The sequence below is a fragment of the Rhinopithecus roxellana genome, chromosome 5, assembly GCF_007565055.1.
Source record: "Rhinopithecus roxellana isolate Shanxi Qingling chromosome 5, ASM756505v1, whole genome shotgun sequence".
In the NCBI taxonomy this organism is placed as follows: Eukaryota; Metazoa; Chordata; class Mammalia; order Primates; family Cercopithecidae; genus Rhinopithecus; species Rhinopithecus roxellana.
In genome coordinates, this window is record NC_044553.1 from 39,167,438 (window position 1) to 39,188,585 (window position 21,148).

At 44.4% G+C, this 21,148-nt stretch overlaps 1 protein-coding gene across 3 annotated transcripts in view; it reads left to right on the plus strand.

Annotated features, from left to right (window-relative positions):
• The first annotated feature begins 14,756 nt into the window (after nucleotides 1–14,756).
• Nucleotides 14,757–21,148, plus strand: part of MAPK6 (mitogen-activated protein kinase 6) — a 46,596-nt gene continuing 40,204 nt past the window's right edge. Inside the window, exon 1 of one of the 3 annotated variants that reach the window (XM_010361393.2) lies at nucleotides 14,757–14,929. The gene's annotated coding sequence lies outside the window, so the exon portion shown is untranslated. Of the gene's footprint in view, nucleotides 14,944–15,434; nucleotides 15,563–21,148 lie in introns of those variants that run through there. The other 2 variants (XM_030930310.1, XM_010361394.2) reach the window with 2 other exon arrangements.

Consider the following 21,148-nt stretch of genomic DNA (forward strand, 5'->3'; position numbering starts at 1 on the left):
AGCTATACCCCTGTCAGTCTGTTTTGTGCTTTTTATAACAAAATACCTGAGACTGAATAATTTAGAAAGGAAAAAAAATTATTTGGCTCACAGTTGTGGAGGCTGGGAAGTCTAAGAGGGGACGGCATCTAATAAGGGCCTTCTTGCCGCATCATCCCATGGTAGAAGGCGGAAGGGCAAGAGTGATCTCAAGAGGGCAAGATACTGAACTCGAAGCTTCCAGCTTTATTATAATCAGCATTAATCAATTCAAGGGAGTGCAGCCCCTATGACCTAAACACCTCCCATTAGGCCCCACCTCCCAACGCTGCTGCATTGGGGATTAAGTTGCCAACATACCCTTTTTGGGGAACACGTTCAAACCATAGCAACCCCACTCTGGATTTTCCCTTCTGTCCCTCCGAGGCTGAGTGTGGAAGGCACTCCTGCTGTTTGTGGAGAGATGCAGGCAGAGACTGTGTTTGACCTTCTTCCTTTGCAGCAACACGCTTGAGCATGCCTCATGTTTCACTGTTGGACCACATTTCTTTGAAGGGTAAATAAGCATGTGAACGCTACACTTTAAAAAATCTCTCTACCAGTTTACACATTAAACACTGAGGAAACAAGGAAGAACAAACAACCCCCCCCCAACTAAGTTACCCCAAAAGGTGGGAGAAAGTTCTATCTTGGATAAAATAGGCACTCAAAGGCTATCTGTTGAATGAACTGAATGAATGAAGAGAGATCTGGGCCAGGTGTGATAGCTCACTGCCTGTAATCCCAGCACTTTGGGAGGCCAAAGAGGGCAGATCACCTGAGGTCAGGAGTTCAAGACCAGCCTGGCCAACATGGCGAAACCCCATTGCTACTAAAAAAGTACAAAACTTAGCCAGGTGTGGTGGTGGGTGCCTGTAATCCCAGCTACTCAGGAGGCTGAGGCAGGAAAATTGCTTGAACTTGAGAGGCGGAGGTTGCAGTGAGCCGAGATCGCACCACTGCCCTCCAGCCTGGGCGACAAGAGTGAAACTCCATCTCAAACAAACAAACAAACAAAAAAAAGATCTGGCTTAACTTAGGTGAATGATAGTTTTAAACAGGCAAGCTTCCGGCTGAAGATACTAACAACAACCTTATTTAGAGTAGGTTAGCCTTGCTGGGCGCGGTGGCTCAAGCCTGTAATCCCAGCACTTTGGGAGGCCGAGACGGGCGGATCACGAGGTCAGGAGATCGAGACCATCCTGGCTAACACGGTGAAACCCCGTCTCTACTAAAAATACAAAAAAACTAGCCGGGCGAGGTGGTGGGCGCCTGTAGTCCCAGCTACTCCGGAGGCTGAGGCAGGAGAATGGCGTAAACCTGGGAGGCGGAGCTTGCAGTGAGCTGAGATCCGGCCACTGCACTCTAGCCCGGGCAAAAAAATAGAGTAGGTTAGCCTTTTCAGAGTGCTTCCACACACATTATCTCATGTACTCCTTGGACAGACCCTGCCCTGCGAGGGAGGGGAGCAGGTGCTATTTACACCATTTTAAAGTTGAGATTCAATGACTTGCCTGGAATCAAACAACTAAGTGGCAGAACTGGGGCCAACACCTAGGTCTGCTGACTACCATTGGCACCAAGACACCAGAGAGATTCTTCTGGTTTCAGAGTGAAGCCCCCAAGGGTTACTGCTGGGGGACTTGTCTTACTTAAAACTGTCATAGACTGTGTGGAAGCAGACCCATGTAGGAAACATCACACGGCTGAAATGGCCTTCAGCTCTCCAGAGGAGTAAACACCAGGCAGATGGACCTCAATTGAAAAGATAAGCTTCACACAGCTTATGTGAGTGGACAAAAATACGGCAAATGAGTTTCATTCTGTACTGAATTGGAATAATGCATTTAGTATTGTTAGTCTAAAGTCACTTAAAAGATGAGTTTGGAGCTGTGTTTTATTCTAAGAAAGAGACCCATGAGTTATTGTTGACTGTTTCCTAAAGTCATATAACACTATGCTAGGCCTCTTTGCTAAGAACGTGGAAAACAGAACTGAAAGCATTATTTTGTCTTACATTTGACAAAATGGTAATGAAGTTATACCTGGAATCATGCATTTAATTCTCCCTGGAAACCGTAAAAAAGAGTCTAGTATTTAATAGATATACCAAGTCATAGAAAGAGGTAACTAAAATGACCAAATAGATTTCCTAAGAAGAAAGTTGCTTTAAAAGTAAAATTAAATAAGGGGAAATTTGAAGGAAACCCCTATTCACCTTCCGTTTTTAACAAACATTTCTTTGAGAAACCACTATATTCAGACACTGTGCTCAACACTAGAGTTTACAATGACTACAACACAGAAGTTCACAATCATTGTGTGAGAATACCAGCCGGGATGAATCATGAGTCCAACTCAGCACAGCTATTCTTGTGTGCTTAATGAATTGGCAGCTGGTTTAGGGTGCAATCTCTTGAACTTGGTTGGTATGTGTTGGTTGCTGGGGCCAATCAACCCTGGTAAACCTGCAATCAAGTTCTTCAAGCAGCAAGTCTGAAGGACTGGACCCTTCATATCAGCCAGAGCATAAAGTGAAGTTATGATTTATTAATAGTGTCGTTAACATTTAGTTGTTTACCTGGGTCTAACAGATACCATCCTTCTCTGTGGTCTCAGCACTTCTGAGCTAGGAAGGTGCAGATAGTCCCTGCTTGTGACTGAATTATGTTCCCAAGAGTTGATTTCCAACTTGGTTGTTTGAAACTGAAAATACATTTTTTTCCCAGAGAATTAATGTTAGAAATACTGGTTCTGTTCTCAGGCAAACTCTTAGAAGGCCATTTAGCTTTGAGACTATAGAACTGTGACCTACGACATTGTTTCTATGGGAAAATGTGCCCCAGAAGGAACAAGGTCTTCCTTCCTACCCCACTTCCTACCTCCCTGTGTAATGAAGCCTGTGTGTTTACTACAGGAAGTGATGCTCCCAAGAGTGGGCGGCTGGGCTTTGAGGCAGCCTTGGACACTTATCCCCAAGGGCAGAGATATTCTCACTTCTCCTGCCCCAGCTCTGGCAGGGAGGGGAGTGGGAGCAGGTCGGGAGTCTGTCCCTGACCCATCTTCTTCAGGGCTTCTCGGGGGTGGGGTTCTAGCAAGACTGGCTACATAATTTCTGGGGCCCTTTGTTCAAAAGGCAGAAAAATAAAAATGCTGCTAAGCTAGTGAAGTATAAAACTTTTTTTCCTTTTTTCTGCTTTCTCTCTCGATGTGTTACAGTGTTTTAAATATGTGATTTAATGTTATTCTATGTAAGAAAAAAGAAAAATTGAAATGATTAGCATGAATGTTATAATTCATTTTTATACTGTGCAAAACCAGTTTTAAATACAAATATAAGATCATTTAACTCCTGAGGCAGGAGGATTTGCTTGAGCCCAGGAGGCCAAGGCTATAGTGAGCTGTGTTTGCATCAATGTACTCCAGCCTGGGCAACAGAGCTAGAGCTCTATCTAAAAATTAAAAAAAAAAAAAAAAAAAAAAAAAAAAAAAAAAATTAACTCCTTTGTGGACTCACCAAAATGACACAATTTCTATTTTTTAGCTCTTACATACATATATAGTTGGTTATTACCAGAACAGTAGAAAAACTACACAAAACTACCTCAACTGTTATTTCACCTCTTTTTCTTTTTTTGAGATGGAGTTTCACTCCGTCACCCAGGCTAGAGTGCAATGGTGTGATCTTGGCTCAATGCAACTTCCACCTCCCAGGTTTAAATGATTCTCCTGCCTCAGCCTCCCAAGTAGCTGGGATCACAGGTGCCTGCCACCACGCCCGGCTAATTTTTGTATTTTTAGGAGAGATGGGGTTTCACCATGTTGGGAAAACTGGTCTCGAACTCCTGACCTCAGGTGATCCACCTGCCTCAAGCCTCCCAAAGTGCAGGGATTTCAGGTGTGAGCTACCGCGCCCAGCCCTTATTTCACTTCTTGATGCACACACATTGTACTCACACTCCACCTTTGACTTACTGAGGAGTAAGAAAGTACTAAAAGGCAAAGGAAATGTCCTCAGCACAAGCAGTCAGCTAACACAGGGAAGTGACACAAGAAAGAAAAGATACAATACGGTACCTTGGTCTTTTATGTCTTAGGATGCCATTGCCTTCTTTCTGTTTGAAGTTCTGGTTCCAGTGGAAAGCATGACTTCTCAGAACTATCAGGACCCCCACTTACTCAGTCATAGACAAAACAGGCTTACCTTGTATAAATACTTATTTGCTTTGTCTCGTTGAATTCTGATGCACTGTGGGCTCACCAGAATCCTGTGCATGTGGGTCATGGAGAATGCTATATATGAATGGGGTGGCAAGAAATAGTGAGCATACTTATTGCATCTATCTCCTCCTCTCACCTGCTGCTTCACTGCCACATCTGACTTCACTACACAACGTGAGTTCAAAGACAAAATCATCAGGAATGTTGGCCGAGCGCAGTGGCTCACGCCTGTAATCCCAGCACTTTGGGAGGCTGAGGCGGGCGGATCACGAGGTCAAGAGATCGAGACCATCCTAGCTAACCTGGTGAAACCCCGTCTCTACTAAAAATACAAAAATTAGCTGGGTGTGGTAGCGGGCACCTGTAGTCCCAGCTACTCGGGAGGCTGAGGCAGGAGAATGGCGTGAATCCGGAAGGTGGAGTTTGCAGTGAGCCGAGATATGGCCACTGCACTCCAGCCTGAGTGAGAGAGCGAGACTCCATCTCAAAAAAAAAAAAAAAAAAAAAAAAAATCATCAGGAATGTCAGGATAGTCATAGCAGAACATTAAACCAAGCATGGGGTCTTTTTGCACACAGGGCCCTGTGTAATGCCCTGGTTGTGGGAGGGAAAGGAGAGAACTGTGGCAGTATGGGATGGGCATTTGTAGGTTTAGAGGCCAGGATGGGCAGGTGAATCTTAGGCCTCTTGAGCCCCTGGCTGTTTTTCTTCCAGGACATCAGACCTAGGGGATTGCCAGAGGCAATGATGAGTGCAGATAAAGACTGCAGAAGTGGTTATCAGTTTCTGGGAATGATGACATCCTCTGGGAAGGGAGTTCCAGTGGCAGTAATTATCAAGTGGCAAATAGCAGGTGAGAGGTGGGATTGTGGAAGGCAGACCTACTAAGGCTACCATATTATATACTAATTGATAAATGAAGCAGTCAGAATGACCAGTGAAAGCAAATGTTGGGTACAGGTTTAGTTAGAGGTAGTGATTACCTTCTTCCCCAAAGGACAGGATAGTTTGACTACTGAAGTGTAAAGGGGAGGAGCATGACCCTTGTGAGTTGAAAGCTGCTTTGTCTCCACAACTCAAAATATTTATCATTCCCTGTGCATGGGCTGACGAACATCATGTCTATTCTTTCCTTTTATTTACTCTGGTCATGTGGCAGAGTCCCAGGTTGTTCTCAAAATCTGAGACTAGTTATAGAAGGCTGTGGGGTCTCAAGAGGTTCAAGTTGGACACTGTCTCCAGAAATTAGGAGTATCTGTTCTCCTCAAGCTATTGGGCCTCTCAAGATATAAGAAAGGACAGAATGCAATAAGAAAATCTTTGGACTAAATTTCCCTAAAGCTAGAAAGTGTCATTCTCTCTATGCTTCTCTTAAAAAGTGTGTGTTGGGGGAGGCTGTAAGTTTTGTATTACTAGTTTAATTCTACCATTTCTACAAATTTGCCCTGCTTGCAGAAAATACTGACTTCCAAAGCAGACAAATTAGAGGGGCTCTTTGGATTATTTATTTGGTTTTATAAATTTATCCCAATAGATATTTCCCAGTACATTCAAATATTTAATTATATAACCATTATTCAAAAAGTAAATGTATAGTTTTTGTCTCATAAATTGATTTTATTACAAGGAAAGCCAGGTTTTGTCTAAAATATTTAAGTAATTTTTTTTTTTTTTTGAGACAGAGTCTTGCTCTGTCGCCCAGGCTAGAGTGCAGTGGCACGATCTCGGCTCACTGCAACCTCTGCCTCCTGGGTTCAAGTGATTCTCCTGCCTCAGCCTCCCGAGTAGCTGGGATTACAGGCGCCCACCACCATGCCTGGCTAATTTTAGTATTTTTAGTAGAGATAAGGTTCCACCATCTTGGCCAGGCTGGTCTCGAACTCCTGACCTCGTGATCCACCTGCCTCAGCCTCCCAAAGTGCTAGGATTACAGGCATGAGCCACTGTGCCTGGCCTTAAGTAATTTCTTACAGCTTTTTTATGAAATCCCATTTGTCATAGTCTGAGAAAATGATAGAACGTTTGTAAAGTGTGTACCTGAAACGGGTTACTTGGTAGGAACTTGATACATGATTGCTATTACCATTCTCCTCCCGAAGGATATATATATATATATTTTTTTGAGACAGAGTTTTGTTTTTGTTGCCCAGGCTACAGTGCAATGGCACGATCTTGGCTCACTGCAACCTCTACCTCCCGGGTTCAAGCGATTCTCCTGCCTCAGCCTCCCGAGTAGCTGAGATTACAGGAGCCACAACACCTGGCTGATTTTTGTATTTTTAGTAGAGATGGGGTTTCTCCATGTTGGTCAGGCTGCTCTTGAACTCCTGACCTCAGGTGATCCACCTGACTCGGCCTCCCAAAGTGCTGGGATTACAGGCATGAGCCACTGTGTGTGGCCTTTTTTTTTTTTTTTTTTGAGACAAGAGTTTCACTCTGTTGCCCAGGCTGGAGTATAGTGGCACAATCTTGGCTCACTACAACCTCCGTCTCCTGGGTTCAAGCGATTCTCCTGCCTCAGCCTCCTGAGTAGCTGGGACTACAGGCACACATCACCAGGCCAGGCTAATTTTTGTATTTTTAGTAGAGATGGGATTTCACCATGTTGGCTAGGCTGGTCTTGAACTCCTTACCTCAAGTGATCTGCTCACCTTGGCCTCCCAAAGTTCTGGGATTACAGGCGTGAGCCACCGCACCTGGCAGAGGGGATAAACTCTTGTTGCCCCATCCAGTTAAATGTGGGATACTAGTTTTGTTTGCAGGTAGTCTTCCATTTCCAAAAAGCATTCCTGTGATCTGCCTCTCATCAAAATGTATGTACAGGTTTGATGGATTTTGACTGAAAACATTCTCTCCATCATCTTTAACTATTGCCAGTCCTCATTATTCACAGATTCTGTTTGCAAATTTGGCTATTGTTGAAACTTATTTGTAACCCCGAAGTAGTCACAGCACCTTTGTAGTCACTTTTGAACATGCACAGTAACGAGATACTTGAGCCACCCGACATGAACGTTGCCAGCTGAGGCCAAATAAGACAAGATTCTGCCTTCTTGTTTCAACTCTTGTACTGTAAACGAGTATCCTTTCTATGGTCTATTTGGTGCCACGAGTTTTTTGTTTTTAGAAACAGGATCTATGTTGCCCAGACTGGACTCAAACTCCTGGGCTCAAGTGACCCTCCTGTCTCAGCCTCCTGAGTAGCTGGGACTATAGGCTTATGCCACTGTGCCCAGCCATCACATTTTTTGCTTTCTGTTGGTGATTTTGCTGTTAAAGTGGCCGCCAAATGTATTGCTGAAGTGCTGTATGGAGTTCCTAAGCACAGAAGGCTGTGAAGTGCCCTACAGAGAAAATACATGTTAGATAAGCTTTATTCAGGCATGAGTTACAGTGCTTTTGGCAGTGAGTTCAGTGCTAATGAATCAACAATAAGTATTTAAAAAGGTGTCTTTAAACAGAAATACACGAGACAAGATTATATATTCACTGGCTGATGAGAATGTTGTGCCAGAGGTTTGCAGGAACCTAACCTTGTATTTCCCCTAGGAGCAAGGGTTCAGTTTTCACTAATTTACTGTTCATGATGACTTTGAACATAAGTAATACAAATCATGAGAATCCACTGTAAGGATGAACTGTACTTGGCAATGAATTTCTTCAGTGGAAGGCTGTTTTGTTTATTTACAAATCAAATTACAATGTGTTCTTCTATAAACCATGTCTAGGAGACCAGTCATTTTAAATTAAGAGTATAAACAGACACACAGAAGCTTCAAGCTGGAGACCATGGAAGTTATCAGCTGGCTGTAGGCCCCTCCTCTCCTCAGCAGTTCCTTTTAGAGCCTCCTTGACAGGTGGCCATTGTTTTCTGATTGAATGCTTCCAGTGAAGTCCTGTCCGCTGTGGCTCAGTTCCAATATCCAAAACAGTCCTTTCTTATGCTGAGCCAATGCCTCTCGGTAACAGCCCTCTCAGTGGTTTTAGATCTCAACTCCCAGAGCAACCATTCTCTCCTCTGTACACAATAACCCTTCAGCAAATCTCTTCTGCAGGTTAATCAGACCCAATTCTCACATCTTTTCTTCAGAGAACGTTGTTTCCACACCCCGCCTGAATGTCTCCTAATCAATTACTCTAATTTGTTATGTGTGGTAGCTTTTGTAAATGTGGTGTCTATATTTGAACACGTAAGTTCAGATATCTTGAGCTGAATCGCATAGGTGTGGTACCCCCTGGGACCTGGACACTGTTTCCTATTAACACATTTTGTTACATTTTTTTTTGGCATCTGCTCACACTGCATTAATATCCCTTATTGTCACAATAGCAGGTTAAGCCAAGTCTCCCAAATCCTGGCCCTTTTCAAATGATTTTTCTGAACAAAGATACTGTACTTTATTGCAGTCAAATGTCATCTTTTTAAAAAGATTCTTTGCAACCTATGGAGATGCTTCTGAGTAATTATTTGGAAATCTATCACACTCTGTTTTATATCTCCTTTAAGTTTAATAAGTACCTTAATTTAAAACACTGATAAAAATATTACCCGGCCAGGCACAACGGTTCACACCTGTAATCCCAGCACTTTGGGAGGCTGAGGCGGGAGGATCACAAGGTCAGGAGTTCGAGACCAGCCTGGCCAATATGGTGAAACCTCGTCTCTACTAAAAATACAAAAATTAGCCTGGTGTGGTGGCGGGCGCCTGTAGTCCCAGCTACTCGGGAGGATAAGGCAGGAGAATCCCTTGAACCCAGAAGGCGGAGGTTGCAGTGAGACAAGATCATGCCACTACACTCCAGCCTGGGCGACACAGTGAGACTCTGCCTGAAAAAATATATGTGTATTACACAAGACTAAAGAGGGGAAAATTTATATTGCTTTTCTAGAGAACTCTCTCAAGATTCCTTGTCATGCCATCAATTGGCACTCTGAATCAACCTTTCTCTGCTATAATCTAAACCCACATCACTCCATCTTATCCACAAAGGTGTCTTGCCTTCCTGAATGACCAATTTCTTGGTTAAGTAATGTAAAAATCCTATCAAGAAAGGAAGTGGTATTTCTCTGTAATGACTTACTTGAAGAGAAGTCATGATGACCTGTTACATTTTCCCTAACATACTGTCTTTAATGATTTATATCAGACATTTTCCAGGGTTTACCATCAAATGTAGTAGTTTGTATTGCTAAACTCTATTTTCCATCCATTTTGAAAATCAAGGTATTTGATAGTTTATCTTCATAGGGTAACTTAACTGGAAGAAGATAAAACAAGAAGCCTAAAGAGGGAACTTAAAGAGGTAATGTGGGAGCAACTGGGTGACTTAACACACATCTCTGACTCATCTAAGCATTCACCAAGTCCACTTTACCCAATAATCTTTCTTGTATTACCATCTCCTTCCTCACCCAGTAAAGGTACAATAGCCATCTAAATATATTGTGTCTCTCTCATGAGACACAGTTTGGTTTGACTTCTCTATTACTTGCAACAGAAAAAAATTTTTACTTACACAGGAAAGGGAGGCTCCTTAGAGGACATGGGAGTTTTGTTACCAGAAGACCATACGTTGGATACAGGGCAGAAAAAACAATGGATTCTTCTACCTGCTCCAGGTCTCCAATCTCTTGCTCAACCTACCCTTCCTATCAATGCCAGTGTTATATTCTAAAATACTAGTTGTATCCTTTACATTCCTCTCCTACTCTCTTTAGCATAAAATCCAAAAGTTTTGGCCTTGTAATCAAGGCCTTCTCAGTGTGGTGCTAACTTGTCTTCATTCTCCCAGGCCTATCAGACTTCTCCCATTTTCCAAAGTGTGCCCTGCATGCTTATGTCTTTGTACTTTCTTTCATCCGAGATGTTTTTTTTCCAGATACTACCCGATGGAATCAAGCCCAGTTCAAATACTCTCTCTCCCTGTGTCCCCAGTTCTTATCAATTGTTCCTTTCATTATAGTCCAACAAAAGCAAGTAATTTGCATCTCTGCTCAGGAAGCACTCATCTAGTTCACACTGTACTTATTTTTTTTCTCCTGCGTTCCTCCACTATGGCAGGGACTTTCAAACTTTCAGCAATAGCATAGCTCATAGCAATAATAAGCAGTAAATAGAATACATTTTACATTATGTTCCAAGAGACAACATTCATATAAACTATATATTTCATCAATTTTAAGAAGTACTTCCTCCATTTTAATGCCTGAAATCAGGATTTAGGCCAGGTGTGGTGGTTCATCCCTGTAATCCCAGCACTTTGGGAGGCCTGAGGCAGGAGGATCACTTGAGCTTAGGAGTTGGAGATCAGCCTGGGCAACAAAGTGAGATCTAATCTCTACAAAAAATAATTAGCCAGGTGTGGTGGTGCACACCTGTAGTCCCAACTACTCAGGAGCCTGAGGCAAGAGGATTGCTTGAGCCCGAGAGCTTGAGGCTGCAGTGAGCCATGATCACACCACTGCACTCCAGCCTGGGTGACAAAGTGAGATTCTCTAAAAAAAAAAAAAAAAAAAAAAGATGTAGCAATAAGTTATCATATTTTGATAGAGTTTTCACTTTCTTAATAGTACATAAAATAATGGTATGTTTCATAATGAATGACATTTTCAGATCTGTTGAAATGTGTTACATAACCAAGACAAAAGTTGCACAAAACAATGTTTGCCCTTTCTTCTGGGCAATGCTCTTATTTAGTTTTTTGCTCTATTAAGACAAAATGCAAATTGTAATCCACTAAAATGATTTCACTACTCACTAATGGATCATAATCTGCAGTTTGAAAAAATGCTGAGAATTGAAACTTTTTTTGTTTTGTTGAGACGGAGTTTCACTCTTGTCGCCCAGGCTGGAGTGCAATGGTGTGATCTCGGCTCACTGCAACCTCTGCCTCCCAGGTTCAAGTAATTCTCCTGCCTCAGCCTCCTGAGTAGCTGGGATTACAGGCGTGCACCACCACGCCTGGCTAATTTTGTATTTTTAGTAGAGAGGGGGTTTCACCATGTTGGTCAGGCTGGTCTCAAACTCCTAACATCAAGTGATCCACCCGCCTTGGCTTCCCAAAGTGCTGGGATTACAGGTGTGAGCCACCGCACCCGGTCTATGCCCAGCTAATTTTTGTATTTTTAGTAGAGACAGGGTTTCACCATGTTGGTCAGGCTGGTCCCGAACTACTAACCTCAGGTGATTCACCTGCCTCGGCCTCCCAGAGTGCTGGGATTACAGGCCTGAGCCACCGCACCCGGCCAAGCATTGAAACTTTTTATAGCTACAGAATGGGATTTATTTATTTATTTGTTTTTTTGGAGAGGGAGTCTCGCTCTGTCACCCAGATTGGAGTGCAGTGGCACGATCTTGGCTCCCTGCAGCCTCCACCTCCTGGGTTCAAGCGATTCTCCTGCCTCAACCTCCTGAGTAGCTGGGTGGTGCACGCCACCATGCTTGGCTAATTTTTTTTGTATTTTTTAGTAGAGATGGGGTTTTACCCTGTTGGTTAGGCTGATCTCAAACTCCTGACCTCAGGTGATCCACCCATCTTGGCCTCCCAAAGTGCTGGGACTACAGGTGTGAACCACTGCCTAGAATAGGATTAAGAACTAAAACAGGGCTGGGTGTAGTGGCTCACGCCTGTAATCCCACCACTTTGGGAGGCTGAGGTGGGCAGATCACTTGAGGTCAGGAGTTCAAGACCAGCCTGGCCAACATGGTGAAACCCCCCCCCCCCAATAAAAATGCAAAAATTAGCTGGGTGTGGTGGCGCCACCTGTAATCCCAGCTACTGGAAGATTCAGACAGGAGAGTAGCTTGAACCTGGGAGGCAGAGCTTGCAGTGAGCCGAGATCCTGCCACTGCACTCCAGCCTGGGCCACAGAGCCAGACTCCATCGCACACACACACACACACACAACTAAACTAAAACTGGCCAGGCCCAGTGGCTCACTCCTGTACTCCCAGCACTTTGGTAGGCCGAGGTGGGTGGTCAGGAGTTTGAGACCAGCCTGCTCAACATGGTGAAACCCCATCTCTACTAAAAATACTAAAATTAGCTGGGCGTGTGGTACAAGCCTGTAATCCCAGCTACTCAGGAGGCTGAGACAGGAGAATCGCTTGAACCCGGGAGGTGGAGGTTGCAGTGAGCCGAGATTATGCCACTACACTCCAGCCTGGGTGACAAGAGCAAAACTCCATCTCAAAAAAAAAAAAACCCCAAAAAACTAAAACCAATTACATTACCATGACTTTACAGTTCAACTATCTGCAATAAATATAAATTGAATTCCAAGAAACTCTTGCCCAAAACGGTGGAGTTGCAAATAACTTGATCGTGGTTTCAGGAACTTCCTAAAATCCATTTATCTCATTAAGTTACTGACAGAATTTGCCTTCATCAGGGTAAATAGCCCTCTGCTCTACTGAGTTTAACAACTATTTATCCCTTTAGGCTCTCTTCAAAACTCTCCCCATCCTCTGCCCACCCATCCTAAACTATGATATCACAAATTTGTCCCAAACTCCATCAGAACCCGTCACTGAAAAACCAGTCTTAAACCAGATCCCTGGGCTGGGTGTGGTGGCTCACGCCTGTAATCCCAGCACTTTGGAAAGGCGAGGCGGGTGGATCACCAGGTCAGGAGATTGAGACCATCCTGGTCAACATGGTGAAACCTCGTCTCTATTAAAAATACAAAAATTAGCTGGGCGTGGTGACGCGCGCCTGTAGTCCCAGCTACTCAGGAGGCTGAGGTAGGGGAATCGCTTGAGCAGAGGTTGCAGTGAGGCGAGATCGCGCCACTGCACTCCAGCCTGGCGACAGACCAAGACTCTGTCTGAAAAACAAAAACCAGAGCCCCCAAATCTTGTAATTATTCCATCCTTGGCCTCCCGTTTTGAAGAGGTACAAAGATTCTGTCAACTTAGTGGTCTCCCTTACTATTGTAAGCCAACTTTGCATTATCCACAGGTTATCTACCGGAAGTCAGCAGTGACACTGGATTAAACGCTCCTTGAGGGAAGGCCCAGTGCTTGGTATTTATTCTCCCACGTTCTCTGGGTGATCAAACATTGACGGAAGAGGAAGGTAAACGAGTTCTCAAACAGTGAGAGGAAAAATGTCCTGAGGATCAGAGGAGAGCCTAGAGCAGGGGCAGTGCGGCTGAAGTTAAGAGCTCTTGTTGCAGAAGCTGGAAATTCTGCGGTTGCAATAAGTCTCCCCTTTCTTTTGGTTTTATTCACTCATCACCTCTTCTTCACATCTGGTACTCAGCTGACGTTGTTTTAAATATTAAAAAATATAAAGCATTCGAGCTCACCCCAACCACTTAACTTCGTTACTCTGTGATTTTTTTTTTTTTTTTTGAGACGGAGTGTCACGCTTTCGCCCAGGCTGGAGTGTAGTAGCACGATCTCAGCTAACGGCAAGCCTCAGCGGGGTTCAAGCGATTCTCCTGCCTCAGCGTCCCGAGTAGCTGGGATTACAGATGTGAGCCACCACACCTGGCTAGTTTTTGTATTTTTAGTGGAGACGGGGCTTTCACCATGTTGGCCGTGCTGGTCTCGAACTCCTGGCCTCAGGTGATCTGACCGCCTGGGCCTCCCAAAGTGCTAGGATTACAGGCGTGTACCATCATGCCCGGCCCTTTGTGATTTTTTTTAAGTGGTCTTTGCCTCACTCTTTAAGATGCCCATAATAATGGCTAAGGGGCTGTTGTATGGTTCTCATCGAGATGGTGATGAAGTCATTGAAAAAATATGCTGACCTGCGTCTCTAATTTCATAAATACTTAAATTTCACATAAACACTGGAAAGGCTCCTTGGACTCAATAAGCCATTAAAAGTAACGTAAGTTTGCTTTTAGCCAAGAAGTGGGCCCAAGAAGGTACCCATCCACCTTTCTACGTTTCACAGTGCATCCCTTTCCAAATCCAAATTATCCTATCCCAGTTCCTACAACAAGGCTTCCCAGTCTTTGCTCACACTGTTCCCTCGGCAGAAACACTCTCCCCTTCACCTCCTGGTTACACCCGCTCCTCCAAGATCCAGCTGAAAGGCCACCCGTGGCGACCTCTCCTAAAAGCCTTCCTCCATACTCTGGCAGAATGAATGACCTTAGTACTTGGCCTCGGACGCGTCTGCCTTGTGCGCGGGCTGCCGCCTCCCAGCCTAATCCATCTTGAGGTCCAGCCTTCCTGGAGACTGAGGCCTCTTCCTCTCGGATTGCCCAGTGCTCTGCACGTAGTAGGTGCTTAGTAAACGCTCGCACTGGGTTTGGTCACATTGTTCCCTTAATGCCGGGGCAGGTAGTGGAGCAGAGACGGCCCGACTGTCTTCGTTCTCGCCCGCCCGCAGGCAAAGCCCCCTGAGACGCAGGACTAGCCGCGTGCCTTTCCCACCGCCCCCGCGGCGCGCGCAGCCTAGTCACGGGCGCTGGAAATTCCTGCGCGTGCGGGCGCGCTGGGCAGGGCGGGGGCGGGAGAACCCGTGGAGTGAGCCTGTGACGTGAGGGGGCGTGGCACGGCGAGGCTCCGCCCCCTCTTCCTCGCCCTCTCTCGCGGGTCGGGGTTACATGGCGGCGACTGCGGCAAAGCGAGAGCCTCGGAGACGCCGCTGCTGCCAGCACAGCCGGAGACCTGAGCCGACACTGGGGGCTGTCCGCGGGCCCCGCACTCTCTCGATGAGTCGGAGAAGTCCCGTGAGTGTGTGTGTGTACGTGTGCGGGGTGCGCCGGCGGGGAGGCTCGGGAGGGCGCCGCGGCGGGCCCGGCGGCGGCGGAGCCGGCTCCCTCCTCCATTGTGTGTGACCCTCCGGCGGCTGCCGCTCAACAAAGGCGCTTTTGTTTGGTCTGCCGCCCGCCCCCTGCTCGCCCGCCTGCCCGCCCTCTCGGGCCTGGCCGGCGCGTCCCCGCGCGGGCCGGCGGGCGGCGGGCCGGGGTCCCCGCGTGGGGCCGGCGAGGCGGCCAGTGGGCCCCTCCCACCCGGCACGCCCCTCGCCAGTCGCCCTGCCGGGCTGCGCCCGTTCCCTGGCCCCGCACGCCGGCTGCCGCCCAGCCACCTGCGCCCGGCTCCGCGGGTTCGAAACCCAGCCGGACCGGAGGGCGGGCGAGCGAGGGGCGGCGGCCCGGGGAACATGAGGTGGCGTGGAGTCTCGCCTTCCTGGCACTCTGCCCTTCGAAATGCTCCCGTGTCTCCTCCCCCGTCCCACCCGGTGACTCGGCCTCAGCTGACTCCGGCCGGGCAAAGTCTCCAGTGGCGTAGCGCGCAGCGCTCACCCGGCTCGCCTCAGAGCCCTGAAGTCCGCCCAAGTTTTGAGTCTAGCCATGAATGAGGTACTGAAAACTCGGAGACGAAATTCCTAATTTCCTCCCCCGGCCCTGCAGTCTTGCCTTAGCTTCTTTCGGGACCTTAAGTGGTGTTCTGTGAAAGTGCCCAAATGAAAGCTTGTTTTGTCGGTTCACCAAAAAGGGCCTTGTCGCTTTGCTGTGCATTTTAGTCCGCCTTGTGAGTTGTGTCGAAAAGTAAAGGTGTTTTGGCAACCTTTTGTTTATTGACGAGTGTAGGACCCAACCGGTTCAGGTGTTACGGGGGAGCTCTGTGCAGCAGGAGCTTCTCGATTCCTTTCCTGTTTTATTTTTTCTTTTGCTGGTTCATTGGAAAAGGTCCAGTGAAAGGGACTGGTGAGTTGGAATTAGAAGCCTACTTGTATTAACGGCGTAATTCATGTTCATTGCTAAAGATGCAGTCTCAGTAATGACTTTATTTTAACGGATACAGACGATTTGTCGAGGGGAAAAATTAACACGCCGTACAATGAAGAGCAAGCAGCTTCAGAGTAATTTTCTGATGACTGATTCTTCTAGCCTGTCTCTTACAGTTTCAATTGGGCATGTCCTCTCTCTTTGACGCTGGAAAACTGAGATGGAAAGAATGATCTGACCAGAAGAATGTAGGGTCCAAACAGGGCCTGGCCCTGAAATCAGGAATTTCTTCATAGAAATGTCAGATTGTAATTTTTAAAAAATAATTTTGAATTGGGTGAAAGAAACTTTGTCTTTAGATAGTAATTGTTCAAACATGTTTATGAAGTGTTTGCTATGTGCCAGGGAGTGTAAAGTCTTTACATCATTTATTAAGAATTGCCTTGTTAAGCTTGTCAAATTATTTATTGATGTCCTGAATTCAGTAATTACAGTTAATCTAAAAAATATGCCAGATTTGAGCAGAACATATTTGATCACCTAGGTATTTCTGTTCAGAAGAAAACACTGGAAAACGGAGAATATTTTAGGAAAAACTTCGTATATGAGGATATTTTGGAATTCAGTTATTTGCAAAAGAGCATTAGAAGTAGTCGTTGGCTACTTTGTGATTAGAAAATCCAGAGAAGAGTGATCTGAAGTAAGTTAATTTTGCGATTAAAAAAATGCACACATTCTAAAGACAAATGTTAGCACTAAAAATGTTGCAGTGCTTTACATAAATTCATTTAAAGCATCGTGAGAAACATAACTGACAAAATAGTAAGGTTTGCTGACTCAGGGTGCTTTGCTGAAGGGGATGGGGTCGGGTAGGAGGAAGCTTACAAGTGCTGCTGCAAGTTTTGAGTTGGATGATGACTCATGCTGCCCACGGACTGCTACGTGGCTTTTTTTTTTATTGTATTTTTTTTTTAAATGATAGGCTAAAATGTTCCTGTCCACATTGAAATTCTCTCTCATTTTTTTCTGAAGAGGAACAGCAGTTTCTATAAAGTAATGGCTTCTTAAATTGCATTTTAAAAGGATATCGTATACCCTACAGGTGGAATTGTGTAACGTTTGCTGAGAGGAAAGGTAAAACCAATTGCTGGTCAGGTGCTGAAATTAAATGTTTGATACTAGCAGGTTTTTGGCTACTGCTGAGAGAGATTTGTTACAAGTTATTTATAAAGGACAGATAGTACTTTTATGGTGTCATTAGAAATTGACCTTATGTTTTTATTGGTTATGTGAGTTATCTTTAATATTTAATCAGATATGGCTCTGAATATGAATGTTTCACTCTCATGGAATTATTAAAACATGATTATATGTTGTGCTTTGTGATTTATGTGAATTTTCTGTTTTAATAAAGACAATTTGAAATAGGTGTTAGGCACTATTTTCTTTTTCTTTTTTTAAGATAAGCTGAATGTACACTTCCAAATTTAAAACTTTAAGTTGAAACTTGGTAATAAGATAAATCTTTTGACTGATTTTAAAACAGGCAATGTTTAGCAAGTTGGCTTAAAATAAGATTGAGAGGGGGAAAAAGATTGAGAATGGCAGTTTAAGAGTGGGGCTGGGTGCAGTGGCTCACACCTGTAATCCCAGCACTTTAGGATTCCGCTGAGGTGGAAGGATCGCTTGAGGCCAGGAGTTCAAGACCAATATGGGCAACATAACAAACCCTGTCTCAATTTTTAAAATAAAAGAAAAATTTCCCACCCATCCTCTAGTTTTTCTGTGTATACCATTTAATTTTCCAAAGGGATTTGAGGAGTTTGTGGACAGTAAAGTGTTTGTTGTTGTTGTTTTTGTGAGACAGGGTCTTGCTCTGTCACCCAGGCTGGAGTGCAATGGTACAATCACTGTTCACTGCAACCTCTACTTCCTGGGCTCAGGTGATCTCCTGCCTCAGCCTCCTGAGTCCCTGGGACTACAGCTGTGTGCGACCATGCCTGGCTAGTTTTTGTATTTTTTGTAGAGATGAGTTTTCACCATGTTGCCCAGGCTGTTCTTGAACTCTTGGGCTCAATCAATCTGCCTGCTTCAGCCTTCCAAAGTGTTGGGATTTCAGGCGTGAGCCCCTGCTCTCGGCCCGTAAAATGTATTGTTAATGTGAATTAAATTTTTGGAACTATTTTGGACGAGTATTGCGTGCTTTATATCTAGAGGATTTTTAAATAAAGCTTAATTCAAACTTTAAAAAAAATTTTCTAGTAAACATAAAAATACAAATATAAAGTATTGAAAATTTTCAGAGCATCATATTACTTAGAGGTTTAACACATTTCCGGCATTGTTTTCAAATATAGGTAATTAGCTGTAGTGCATAATTCAGAGTTTAAAAACAAACTGAAGCCAGGGCGGTGGCTAACGCTTGTAATCCCAGCACTTTGGGAGGCTGAGGCGAGACTCCAAAAAACAAACAAACAAACAAAAACTGGGTATCTTAGCTTGCTTCCTATCTCCAAGGTACTGTTTTATGAAATGCTGAGCCTTCTCACCACTGCTATCCAATTCCTTGTTACTTTTGAACCATTTGAACCTTGTGTTACTCTAGGTCCCCTGTTAAAATGGAAAGAAGATGCCTCAGAAGTAAATTCTGTGTGGCATTGTTGGCTGCCTTCATTAGTTCCTTCAGCCTGTTTTGTGGGTTGTTACATTACACTACAACCTGCCTGTGGTATGGGAATTTTGCTCATTTTTATTGCTGAGAACCTTGACTGAGACTTTAAGAAAGCAACTCCAATGTTACTGTAATTAATGGCATTTTCCAGGGGTTGCTTTCATGTGAAGCTGATGCTTTTAAGGTGACAGTGATGTGGGCCAAGTCCAGCACTGGTTTTTTTCATCTCCATCAACTGCCTATTTGGAAAATACTGTGTGGCTGTCTGATAGAGTTGGTTTTTTTTATTTGTTTGTTTTTTGTTTTGAGACGAGTCTCACTCTGCCGCCAGGCTGGAGCGCAGTGGTGCCATCTCGGCTCACTGCAACCTCTGCCTCCCACATTCAAGTGATTCTTCAGCTTCGGCCTCCTGAGTAGCTGGGACTTCAGGCACACACCACCATGCCCAGCTAATTTTTGTATTTTATTTTTATTTTTTTAGTAGAGACGGGGTTTCATTATGTTGGCCAGGATGGTCTCGCTCTCTTGACCTCCTGATCCACCTGCCTGGGCCTCCCAAAGTGCTGGGATTACAGGCGTGAGCCACTGCGCCCGGCCCATAGAGTTCTAAAAGCTTTGTCTTTTATACATGTCAGTCTTCTAAGTCCATTTCTAAAAACTTGTTCAGAGATTGAATGTTTATATAGCAAATAAAATTTTCCAATTGATTTTCATTAAATTTGTTTTTTTTTTTTTTTTTTTTTTTTTTTGAGACGGAGTCTCGCTCTGTCACCCAGGCTGGAGTGCACTGGCCAGATCTCAGCTCACTGCAAACTCCGCCTCCCGGGTTCACGCCATTCTCCTGCCTCAGCATCCCGAGTAGCTGGGACTACAGGCGCCCGCCACCTCGCCCGGCTAGTTTTTTGTATTTTTTAGTAGAGACAGGGTTTCACCGTGTTAGCCAGGATGGTCTCGATCTCCTGACCTTGTGATCCGCTCGCCTCGGCCTCCCATAGTGCTGGGATTACAGGCTTGAGCCACCGCGCCCGGCCAATTTGGTATTTTTTTCACAGAAAAAAAATGGTATCATAAAACTTGTTTTTAGAATCCTAGCATTTACCTCAGAAAAGTCTGCCTCTGCAGAGAGTACAAATCTATATGTATTTAATTCTGTACGATCATAAAACTTTAAAAATATTACTGTTTTGGAGGTGTCATGGACATTATCTTGCTTCATTCATGTACATCATTTGACAGTTAAGGAAACTGAGGCCTGGAGAGATCTAAGACCTTGGTACTGAAAGTGTGATTTCTGGACCAACAGTATTAGCATCACCTGCGAACTTGTTAGAAGTTAGAATCTTGACCTCATCTCAGTCCTACTGAATTAGAATCTTAGAATCTACATTTTTTTTGTAAATAAGAGGCACAATCTTGCCCTGTTGCCCAGTTTGGATCAGAGTGTAGTGGTGTGATCATAACGCACTGCCACCTGGAACTCCTGGACTCAAGTAATACTCTCACCTCAGTAGCTGGAATACAGGTGTGTGCCATCATACACTGCCTTTTTTTTTTTTTTTTTTTTTTTTTTTTTTTTTTTTTAGGAGTGGAGTCTCGCTGTGTTGCCCATTCTGTTCTCAAACTCCTGGCCTTCTACCATGCTGGGAAGAACCTACATTTTAACAAGATTTTCAAGTCATTCAGTGCACATTCAGTTTAAGAAGCACTGCTTAATGATGCATACACCTGGGCAGTATAGTGAGACCCTGTCTCTACAAAATAAAATGAGCCAGTTGTGGTGTGCATGCCTGTAGTCCCAGCTACTTTAGAGGCTGAGATGAGAGGATTGCTTGAGCCCAGGAGGTTGAGGCTGCAGTGAGCCCTGATCGCACCACTGCGTTCCAGCCGGGGCAACAGCAAGAGACCCTGTCTCAAAAAATACGTAAATAAATAAAAATTAAAATGATGCATACATGGTTGTTCAGCTCGTTAGTCTTCTGAGTTGCTCTTTCCACTGACCCTTCTGAAAAAAGTCAAATGGAAAATGTAGAAGCTAATCACTGCCCAGTTGAACTTTCTATGATGATAGATGTGTTCTCTGCTATCCAGTGAGGTAGCCATTGGCCATGTGTGACTGTTGAATACTTGACGAGCAAGTAGTGCACTTGAGGAATTGAATTTTTTATTTAATTTTAGTTACTTTAAATAGTTGGACGTAGTTGGTGGTTACATGGACAACACAGATCTAGATGATCTTTGCCCACTCTAAAATCTAAGTTGTAACTTAATAATGGGTTAGACTCAGTTTAATCATTGTTTTCTCCTAATGTACAAATTGGAGAGAGGGTATGTTGACTTAGTTTTTCTAATATGCTCAGATATTATTTTAGTATGTATTATAAAACAGTGCTGATTTTCTAATTGATACATCTGTATTCAATAAAGTAGATAACCTAAGTTGTAAGGAAGTCCATTCCTTCCCATCTTAATAGGTATTTTCACTTGTATTTTTTAAAAATGGCTATTATTTGCTTCGTTATTCTGTGGAAAGCATTGACAGGATAGTT